This window comes from Hylobates moloch, unplaced genomic scaffold, assembly GCF_009828535.3.
Source record: "Hylobates moloch isolate HMO894 unplaced genomic scaffold, HMol_V3 SCAFFOLD_5, whole genome shotgun sequence".
NCBI classification, from domain to species: domain Eukaryota; kingdom Metazoa; phylum Chordata; class Mammalia; order Primates; family Hylobatidae; genus Hylobates; species Hylobates moloch.
Window position 1 is genome coordinate 130,324,185 of NW_026652280.1, and position 10,505 is coordinate 130,334,689.

A 10,505-nucleotide genomic window follows, 5' to 3' on the forward strand; every position below is an offset into this window, starting at 1 on the left:
CAAGTAGAGAGCAGAAAATGTGAGGGATACTTTGACGTTTTATGTTCAAGTCTCACTATGTAAACTTCTGAGATAATCTTCCCAACAGGTGTTAGATAATTTGGGAAATAATTTTAACTATGACACTTCAACTAGTGTTTCTGTCAAAAGTCATTTGTTTAAAAATTGGAAAAGGAAAGTGGCATCAGAGCAAGATGAATTAGCTCCCTGCTTTTAGAGACAACTGAAACACATTTTTCTTTTACTGATCACTTTCCAGGGGAAGGTGTCTCCTCACCCAGGGCACGATGGCAACATTGTGGTCAGTAAGCATGAAAGGCATGCCAGCTTCAGTGAAATGGAAAGCTGGCAGCTTTCATGATCTGTCCTTGGTCACACTCCATGTGGGTGACAGAGCTGTTGCACTTCAAACAAGAGCCCATAACCATCAGGAACTGAGAGTTGGAAGGGATTGGTAGGAAGGCTTAGGGCAAACAGACAAAAACTAAATGCATGTATCCCAGTGTCGTAGCCCTGCTTTGGGTCTAGGAAAACTTTATTTGCAAATTCATCTAGAGTCTTTTTTTTTCGTTAAATATTGATATTGTAGTTTCACGAGGTTGAAGAGATGATGGTTTCTCCTGTCTCAAATCCAAACTTAAAATTCACAGGAGTCACAAATTACCCTATACTTTCATACATTTGTTATGCCTTTTAAAACTAGTTTCTGTAACTCCCTCTGCAAACTAAATCTTAATAATATTTTGAATATCTCTAATATGTGTTTGGTCATAGTTGCCCTAATCTGCTCCCCTTTCTCATCCTTACTGTCTTCATTCAGACTGTCATTATCACTCAGTTATTGACATGATCTCTTAATTGGCGTCCCTACCAACAATCTTGCCCCTGCAAACCACCTTCTATAATGCTGAAAAAAATGCAATTTTTCTCCAAAATGAAGTTGATCTGCATCTTTCTCTTAAATATCCTTCAATCCCTTCTCATTGCTTATTGTCTATTGTACTAGAGTTCCTTTGAATGAACACAAGCCAGTGCAAGCCAGCTCAGGGATCCCATGAAAAGTTACCATGAGCTGCTCTACTCCACCTCATGAATCCTTCCTTGGTGTTTCCTTACACCTGCTCTTTGGATTCCCTGCTTTGATTCCCTCCTTGGCCCTCCCTCAATCTTGTTGCTTGGATTGAAAACTCAGTTTTAGATATATTAACCTGGCTTCATAGTTGACCTTCTTCCAGACATAACTTCCCATACTGCAACTAGTTTCATGCACTACAAAGTTGCACATACATTCATTTGTTCATCCATCCACCTATTCATTCACTTAAAAAAATAGTGTCAAGCACTATATTAAACATCAAAAATGTTGAACGATATACCTTGCTCAACTTAAATTACTTACACTGTGGTAGAGGATGAAGACAAGTTTTATGGTATCAAAGGACATTCTCAGAGGAACTGATATCTAAGGTGACAACTCAATGATAAGCGGAAGGTAGGCAAGAGAAGAAAGAGGAAAGAGTGTTTCATAGTGTAGCAAGGTCTTGCAGAAGAACTCTCCGAGGGTAGAAACTGTATCAGAGAGAATAAATGGCAAGAGATGAGGCTGAATAGCTAAGCATCATTCACATCATGAAGGGCCTTACATACTGTGAAAGGATAGGACTTTATTCTGAGGCCAATGAGGAGTCATTGAGGCTTTCAAGAAGGGGAGACATTCATTCATTTGAATTGGAGGAGGATTACTCTAGCTTTGTATATAGATTGATTTGAGGATAACTGGTGAGTGTAAAGCACTGTGGTGAGCACTACCAGTAACCTAGGCTAGTATAGTAGCAATCTTGGTGGAAATGATTGCATGGATGTGACAGATATTTAGAAGACAAAATTAAAAGGATTTGGTGGCTGATAAGAAAAGGAGAATAAATGTGATAATAAAAAATTATAATGACTAGCATTTCTTGAGTACTTACATGCACAAAGAACTATTTACCTGCTTTACATACATGATCTTATTTCATTCTCGCACAATTTTTGGGGTAGATATTATTGTTATCCCCATTTTCAGCTGAATAATCTCAGGCACAGGAGAATTACATGACTTGACCAAGGTCATGCAGTCAAGAGGGAGAACTAGGATGCAAACTAAAGTAGTTTACTATCAGAGCCTGCATTATATTATTTTTATAGATTCAGAGGATACATATGAAGGTATGTTATATGGATATATTGCATAATGGTTTGGATTTCTAGTGTTTTCATTACCTGAATAGTGAATGTTGGACTCAATAGGTAAATTTTTTACCCTTACCTTCCTCTTATCCTCCCTGCTTTTGGAGTCCCCAGTGTCTATTATTTCCCTGTGTATGTCCATGTGTACCCATTGCTTAGCTCCCACTTACACGTGAGAACATGCGGTATTTGATTTTTTTGTTTCTGAGTTATTTCACTTGGGATAATGGCCTCCAGCTCCATTCACGTTGCTGCAAAAGATATTATTTTATTCTTTTTTATGTCTAAGTAGTATTCCATAGTGTATGTGTACCACATTTTCTTTAACCAGTCATCCATTGATGGACACAGGTTGATTCCAAGACCTTGCTATTGTGTATAGTGCTGCCATAAACATACAAGAGCAGTACAATTTCTTTTCCTTTGGGTAGATACTCAATAATGGGATTGCTGGGTCAAATGGTAGTTCTACTTTTAGTTCTTTGAAAAATTTCCATACTGTTTTTCATAGGGATTGTGCTAATTTACATTCTCACAAACAGTGTCTAAGCATTTCCCTTTCCTTTTTTTTTTTTTTTTTTTTTTTTGAGACGGAGTCTAGCTCTGTCGCCCAAGCTGGAGTGCAGTGGCGCGATCTCGGCTCACTGCAAGCTCCGCCTCCCGGGTTCACGCCATTCTCCTGCCTCAGCCTCTCCGAGTAGCTGGGACTACCATGCCCGGCTAATTTTTTGTATTTTTACTAGAGACAGGGTTTCACCGTGGTCTCGATCTCCTGACCTCGTGATCCACCCGCCTCGGCCTCCCAAAGTGCTGGGATTACAAGCGTGAGCCACCGCGCCCGGCCGCATTTCCCTTTCTTTGTATCCTCGCTAACATCTGTTTTTTAACTTTTTACTAATAGTCATACCGACTGGTATGAGATGACAACTCATTTGGCTTTAACTTGCATTTCTCTGATGTTTAGTAATGTTGAGCATTTTTTCCACATGTTTGTTGGCTGCTTGTGTGTCTTCTTTTGTGAAATGTCTGTTCATGTTCTTTGCCCACTTTTTAATAGGGTCACTTGTTTTTCTCTTGTTGAGTTGTTTGTGTTCCTTGTATAAAAATACGTAGAAATACATTTATCCAAGGGGGTGAAAGATCTCTACAAGAAGAACTACAAAACACTGATGAAAGAAGTTGTAGATGACACAAATAGGAAAACATCCCATGCTCATGGATTAGAAGAGTCAGTGTTGTTAAAATGATCATATTACCCAAAGCAATATACAGATTCAATGCAATTTCTATTAAATAACCAACACTATTTTACACAGAATTAGAAAAAATAATCTTAAAATTCATATGGAAAAAAAAAGAGCCCAAGTAGCCAAAGAAATCCTGAGCAAAAAGAACAAAGGTGGAGGCATCACATTACTTGACTTCAAATCTACAATAAGGTTATTGTAAGTAACCAAATCAGTATGGTACTGGTATAAAAATAGACACATAGATCAATGGAACATAATACAGAACCAAGAAATAAAAGCCACATACCTACAACCAACTGACCATTGACAAAAAGTCCACAAAAATACATAATGGAGAAAAAACACCCTATTCAATAAATAGTGCTGGAAAAATTGGACAGCCATATGCAGAAGAATGAATCTAGACCCCTATCACTCATCATGCAGAAAAATTAACTCATGATGGATTAAAGACTTAAATGTAAGAACTGAAATTATAAAAATCCTAGAAGAAAACCTAGGGAAAACTCTTCTGGACATTGGCCTAGGCAAAATATTTATGATTAAGACCTCAAAAGCAATTGTAAACAAACAAACAAAAACCACCATGAACAATAACAAAAAAACCCTGAAATAGAAAAATATAATCCAACTAAACTAAAGAGTTTCTGAGCAGCAAAATAAACTATTGATAAAGTAAACAGACAACCTGCAAAATGGAAGAAAATATTTGCAAACTATACATACACTGAAGCACTAATATCCAGAACCTGCATTCTTGGCCACTATACTAGATTGCCTTAGGAAGATTAGCGATACCCACTCTTAACTCTGGGGCAGGCTGGCCCATCTCTCTTTCATTACATACTAGGTGCCAAAGTACTGGATATTTATAAATTTGGCTGGAACATAGTTTCTCAGGGGGACCATGGTGAGTGCTTCTTGGCAAGGCTCTAGAAATACCAAGTTTTAAATTTTTCTTAGAAGAGGCCATCTGCTTCGCAATCTATCAGGTTGCGCTGGAATTAGTAATGGTTTGGTTTCAAGATACAGACATTAAGGGGATGGATACTCCATTTACCGTGAGGTGATTATTATACATTGCATTACTGTGTCAAAATATATCTCATGTACCATATTAATATATACACCTATGTACCCGCAGAAATAAAAAGTAAAAAATTAAGCAAAGTAAAACAATCAAACAAAAAGAAACAGATATTAATTCACACCACCTCAAGTAATGATGAGCCTAAATTCAAGGGACTCAATTACCAGGAACAGAGCTGAACCTAGACTAGGAACTGGAAAATCAGAAACAACTTTGGCTTCTCTCAGTCTCCATGGACCCTTGTCTCTTCTTGTAACATCAAGTTACTGGTTCTCATGCTTCTTTCCCTAAACCTATTATCTCTGCTTCTCTCAGTATATTCATGGATAAAAATGACTTCCAGCTTTAAATTTATATGACCAAGGATGACAGTCTCTACCTCCCTAACCTCTGTACTTCTTAGAACAAATTCTAAAGAAAAGAAGCCTATTGGTTCACCTTGAATCACGTATACAGCTCTCATCTCAGCTGTGATACAAGCAAGACCACACAGAATCACCATTTCAGAAGGCGATGAGGGTGAAGGTAGATTTGCTTAGAAGGAAGTGTGGGCAAGAAGGGAAAGATGGTGTTTGTTAGTTTAGTCTTAAATATTTCACTCTTTTTGCTTTGTAGGTGGGAGCATGTTGTTGGATGTGGTGATGTGGCCACATCTCTTCTTTATCTGTATTGTTCCTCATGCAAAGCTCCCACTTATGGTTCTAAAGAGTTCCAAGTCTGACTTCTGACACATACTGTAGTATGTCATTTGACATAGCCGCCCTCTCCTATCTCTATAGTCACTGATTTAATTCTATCCCTTGTTTCTAACTGTATTACCATGAGAGCTCCATGACTGATCTCCTTGCCTTCAATTTCCCTTTACTCTAGTTCTTTCTGTTCTTCCTTCATATTGCTACCAAAGTGATATTTCCAGGACACCAATCAAACTATGTCATTTTTTTCACTTTAAAAATAGTTTTTACAGAGGTCTAAGAGAATGTGGCAAAAGAGGCCAAGAGGCAATTACATGTGATTATTAAGCATTGCATGCCTGTATCCAAGTACCTCATGTACCCCATATATATACCTATGTATCCACAAAAATAAAAAGTAAACAATTAAACATAACTATTTATTCTCCTCTGCACTTTCCTAATGAGGCTACTTGCATTCCTTTTTGGGCATATTCTCTTACTACTCTGTACATATAAACAATGTGCACTTTTTCTTTTTTTGACTTGGGGTCTTGCTATGTCATCCAGACTGGAGTACAGTGACATGATCATGGCTCACTGCAGCATTGACCTCCCGGTGTCAAGCAGTCCTCCCACCCCAGCCTCTCACGTAGCTGAGATTACAGGTGCACACCACCATGCCTGGCTATTATTTTTTTGTAGAGACAGGATCTCACTATGTTGATGAGGCTGGTCTTAAACTCCTGGCCTCAAGTGATCCTCCCGCCTCAGCCTCACAGAGCACTGGGATTAAAGGTGTGAGCCACTGCACCCCACCCACGTATGAACTTTTAAACAGCAAAATTTCCCCCTTGTCTTCCTCTTCATCTGGACAACTGCTACTTAATCTCAAAATCTAATTTTTATTTGATTTTCTTAGAAAAAAATCCTTGCTAGTTTCTCCTTAATATTAATACCCCTCACCTTTGCCCCACCCTATCCTAAGTTCAGTCTAGAAAATTTTGATAAAGATGCTCCCACCCACACTGAATGGGATTTTCCATCTTGCTATGCCAGTGACAGCTTTGAACAATTAAAAAAAAATCTTCCTCTACTGGATGACCTAATGAATGTGTCACTGTTAATAGATACATTTGAAATGACCTTGGCATTATCTAGTTCAACTCTCTCAGTTTATAAGTTAGAAGGCCCAGAAAAGTTATACATTATTATGGCTACATGGAGAGCAATACCAGAACCAGAACTACTTTTTTTTTTCTTCCTAGCTCATCGTCATTTTCTTTCTCTCCTTCTTTCTTTCTTTCTTTCTTTCTTTCTTTCTTTCTTTCTTTCTTTCTTTCTTTCTTTCTTTCTTTCTTTCTCTCTCTTTCCTTCTTTTTTTTTGCTACAGAGTCTTGCTCTGTCACCCAGGCTGGAGTGCAGCAGCTCCCTGTCGGCTCACTGCAACTTCCACCTCCTGGGTTCAGGTGATTCTCATGCCTCAGCCTCCTGAGTAGCTGGGATTACAGGCGTCTGCCACCATGCTCAGCTAATTTTTTGTATTTTTTTGTATTTTTAAAAATTTTTAGTAGCGATGGGGTTCCACCAAGTTGTCCAGGCTGGTCTTGAACTCCTGACCTCAAGTGATTGGCCTGCCTCAGCCTCCTAAAGTGTTGGGATTACAGGCGTGAGACACTGCACCTGGCCCTCATCATCATTTTCACTACAACAATGCTGGCTCAAATGCCTCTTTTCATGTAAACTCTTCACTAGTCTCCACTCCACCAACCTCTGTCAGTGTTACTGTAGCTCTTCCTCTTATTACTGGCACTGGCATTGGACTTCAGAATGGCGAGGCTAGTGCTCTGGTTGAAACTTCTCTATGAGATTTCAAGCTTTAATGACAGACATCCTGTACTCAGTATCTTCTTATTTCCTTCAATGTCTAGCACAGTGACAAGTATATGGCAGGTCACCAAAAAACTCGGCTGAAAAGTCAAAGATCATTGACAATTGGGAGTATGTGTTGGTGTTAAACACATCTGTAGACATGTAATAAATCAGTGTGTATGCATGTGCGTGATCAGTGCAATTTCAATGACCTCCCTTGATTTGGAATTCAAGTGCCATGTGTTCTTTAGGCAGGCACTACTATCAATCCCTAAAACTCTGATTTTTGGAATCTTTGGAAAGCTAGCACTGCTTATTATTGTTAGTAACATTCTAATATATTTTTACTATTATGGTCTTTTGACATTTATAGGGTACTTTTTATAACATACCTGTATTATCTTGCTTATCTTTGATTCAGTCAACCACAGACTTAGTTTGGGAAAACCCCATTTCTAATATAAATCCTAGCACTAAATTATTGTATAGAGTACCATTAAGAATTAATTTGTCCGTATTTTCATTGTTTTCACAATGAAAGAAATGCTGGGAATGCTAAGCAAATATTTAGTTTTTATTTTACTGGTGAGTGGTTTAAAATGATTTGGTTTTGTTAATGTCAGAATTCAATAGCACATCTGTTAAGGGTGAATTTGGAGCTTCAGAAGTCGAGGAAAAAAAAGCACCACAAATTATGCAAAAAAACTTGAAAAAATTATTTTCTTAGTCATTTATAGATATTTCTTCATGCATTCCTTCCTTCTTTTAAAAGACGAAATTCAGTAAGAGAACACATCCAACAGCTAAATAATCCAGTGTGTGCACCTTCAGGGCCTTGTGCATGTAATAGGACATCTTGCCACGGTAAAGTGGCTCCTTCAGAACATACTGCAAAAACATTAAGCCTTTTTATTGCATTACGTAGATCCAGATTGTGTAGAAAGCTCAGCTTTAAAGTAGTTCTCTCCTTAAATCCCATTTTCCTCTCTTGGTAGTAGAAATTGTGTTCATAACCCTGGTTAAAATATCTGATATTCAGTGGGAAATCCTCCCCTCGTTTATGGTTTCTTGTCATCAAGATTGGCTCTGGTGAGGCCTGCATGTGTCTCTTTCAGCCTTAGGGCATTGGAAAGTTCTTAACCATACCTGAGCAAAACAGGCCAGAAATGTTCCAGGTCTGAACAATGACCCTTGTCCTGCCCTCAGTCACCAAGCCATACCCCACTCAGCCGGCCTTAGGGGGATGGGATTTCAAAGCTGCCATGGCCATGATAGAAAACAGGACCCCACATACCACGATTTGTGATCATTTTCTTCTCTACAAATGCCGGTTGACTCATCCATTTTTTTCCCAGTGACTTTAGAGTCACACAAAGCTTCCCAAATTCAGTCACTCTAGAATATTAATAGCTAATATTTATTGAGTGCTGACTATGTACTAGGCACTGTGTCCAACATTTTACATAGATTATCACCTTTGATCTTCACAACAAACCTTTTTTTAAGTAAGAACTTTAATGAGGTATAATTACATATCACAAGATTCACCATTTTAAAATGTAGAATTCAATGGCTTTTATTTACAGAATTCTGCAACCATCATCACCATGTAATTTTTTTTTTTAGTTTAATGATTATCTTGTTTTATTACTTAAATTGCAATATGCAAGTTGTAGCTTTTCCTTTTTAAAATTAATTAATTAATTAGTTTTCTATTGCTATTTAATAGCTGTACATATTTTGTGGTACATGTGATAATTTGATACAGTCATATAATCAAATTAGGGTAACTGGGATATCCATCACATTAAATATTTAGCTTTACTTTGTGCTAGAAACATTTAAATTTTTCTCTTCTAGCTATTTTGAAATGTATAATAGATTAGTGTTAACTACAGTCACCTTACTGATCTGTTGAACACCAAGTCTTATTTCTTCTATCTAACTGTGTATTTCTACCCAATTAATCAATCTCTCCTCTTCCACCCTTCCTGGCTTCTGGTAGCCACCAATCTACTTTCTATCTTCATGAGAATCTAAGATCCACCTTTTCAGTTCCCGCATGAGTGATTATATGCAATATTTGATTAAACGTGAAATTTTTTTTTCTGTGCTTGGCTTATTTCACTTAATATAATGGTCTCAAGTTTTGTTGTGAGTTATTTGAGAAATCTCCAAACTGCTTTCCACAGAGGCTGAACTAATTTACATTCCCACCAACAGTGTATAAGCCTTTCCTTTTCTCTACAGCCTTGCCAGCATCTGTTGCATTTTGACTTTTTGATAGTAGCCATTCAGATGGTTGTTAGATGATATCTCATTGCGGTTTTGATTTGCATTTCTCTGATGATTAACAGCATGATATTTGTACACAAACAGACACATAGACCAATGAAACCCATTAGAAAGCTCAGAAATAAAGCTACACACCTACAATCATCTGATCTTCAACAAGGCTGAAAAACATAAGCAACAAAGGACTCCCTATTCAACAAATGGTGCTTGGATAACTGGAAAGCCATGTGCAGAAGAATGAAACTAGACCCTTAGCTTTCACCACATACAAAAATTAACTCAAGATGAATTAAAGATTTAAATGTAAGACTCAAACTATAAAAATTTTAAAGGAAAACCTAGGAAATACCCTTCCCAACATCAGCCTTGGCAAAGAATTTATGACTAAGTCCCAAAAAGCAATTGCAACAAAGTGAAAAATTAATAAGTGGGACCTAATTAAACTAAAGAGCTTATGCACAGCAAAATAAACCATCAATAGAGTAAATAGACAACCTACAGAATGGGAGAAAATATTCACGAACTATCCATCTGAGAAGAACCTAATATCCAAAATATATAAGGAACTTAAATGAGCAAGCAAAAAACAAATAACCCCAGTAAGAAGTGGGCAAAGGCATAGAGACTTCCAAAAGAAGACATATAAGCAGCCAACAAAAATGTGAAAAAAATGCTCATCTATGTCTTTTAATTGGAGAATGTAGTTCATTTACATTCAGTGTCGTTATTGATAAGCAAGGACTTAGTACTGCCATTTTTTTTTTCTGGTTTTCTGGTTGTTTTATAACTCCTTTCTTCTTTTCTTTCTTTCTTATTGTCATCCCTGTGGCTATGTAATTTTCTTAGTTGTAGTATGTCTTAATTTGTTGCTTTTTATTTTTAGTGTGTCCATTACAGGTTTTTGCATTGTAGTTACCATAGGGTTACATAAAACGTCTTATAAATATAATAAATTATTTAAAGAGATAACAACTTAGATTACAAAAAATGAGTAAAGACAAACAAACAAAAAAGTAAAAAACCAAACCAAACAAAACAAAACAATCATACACTTTAACTCCATCTCCCCCACATTTTGACTTGTGGTTGTCTCAA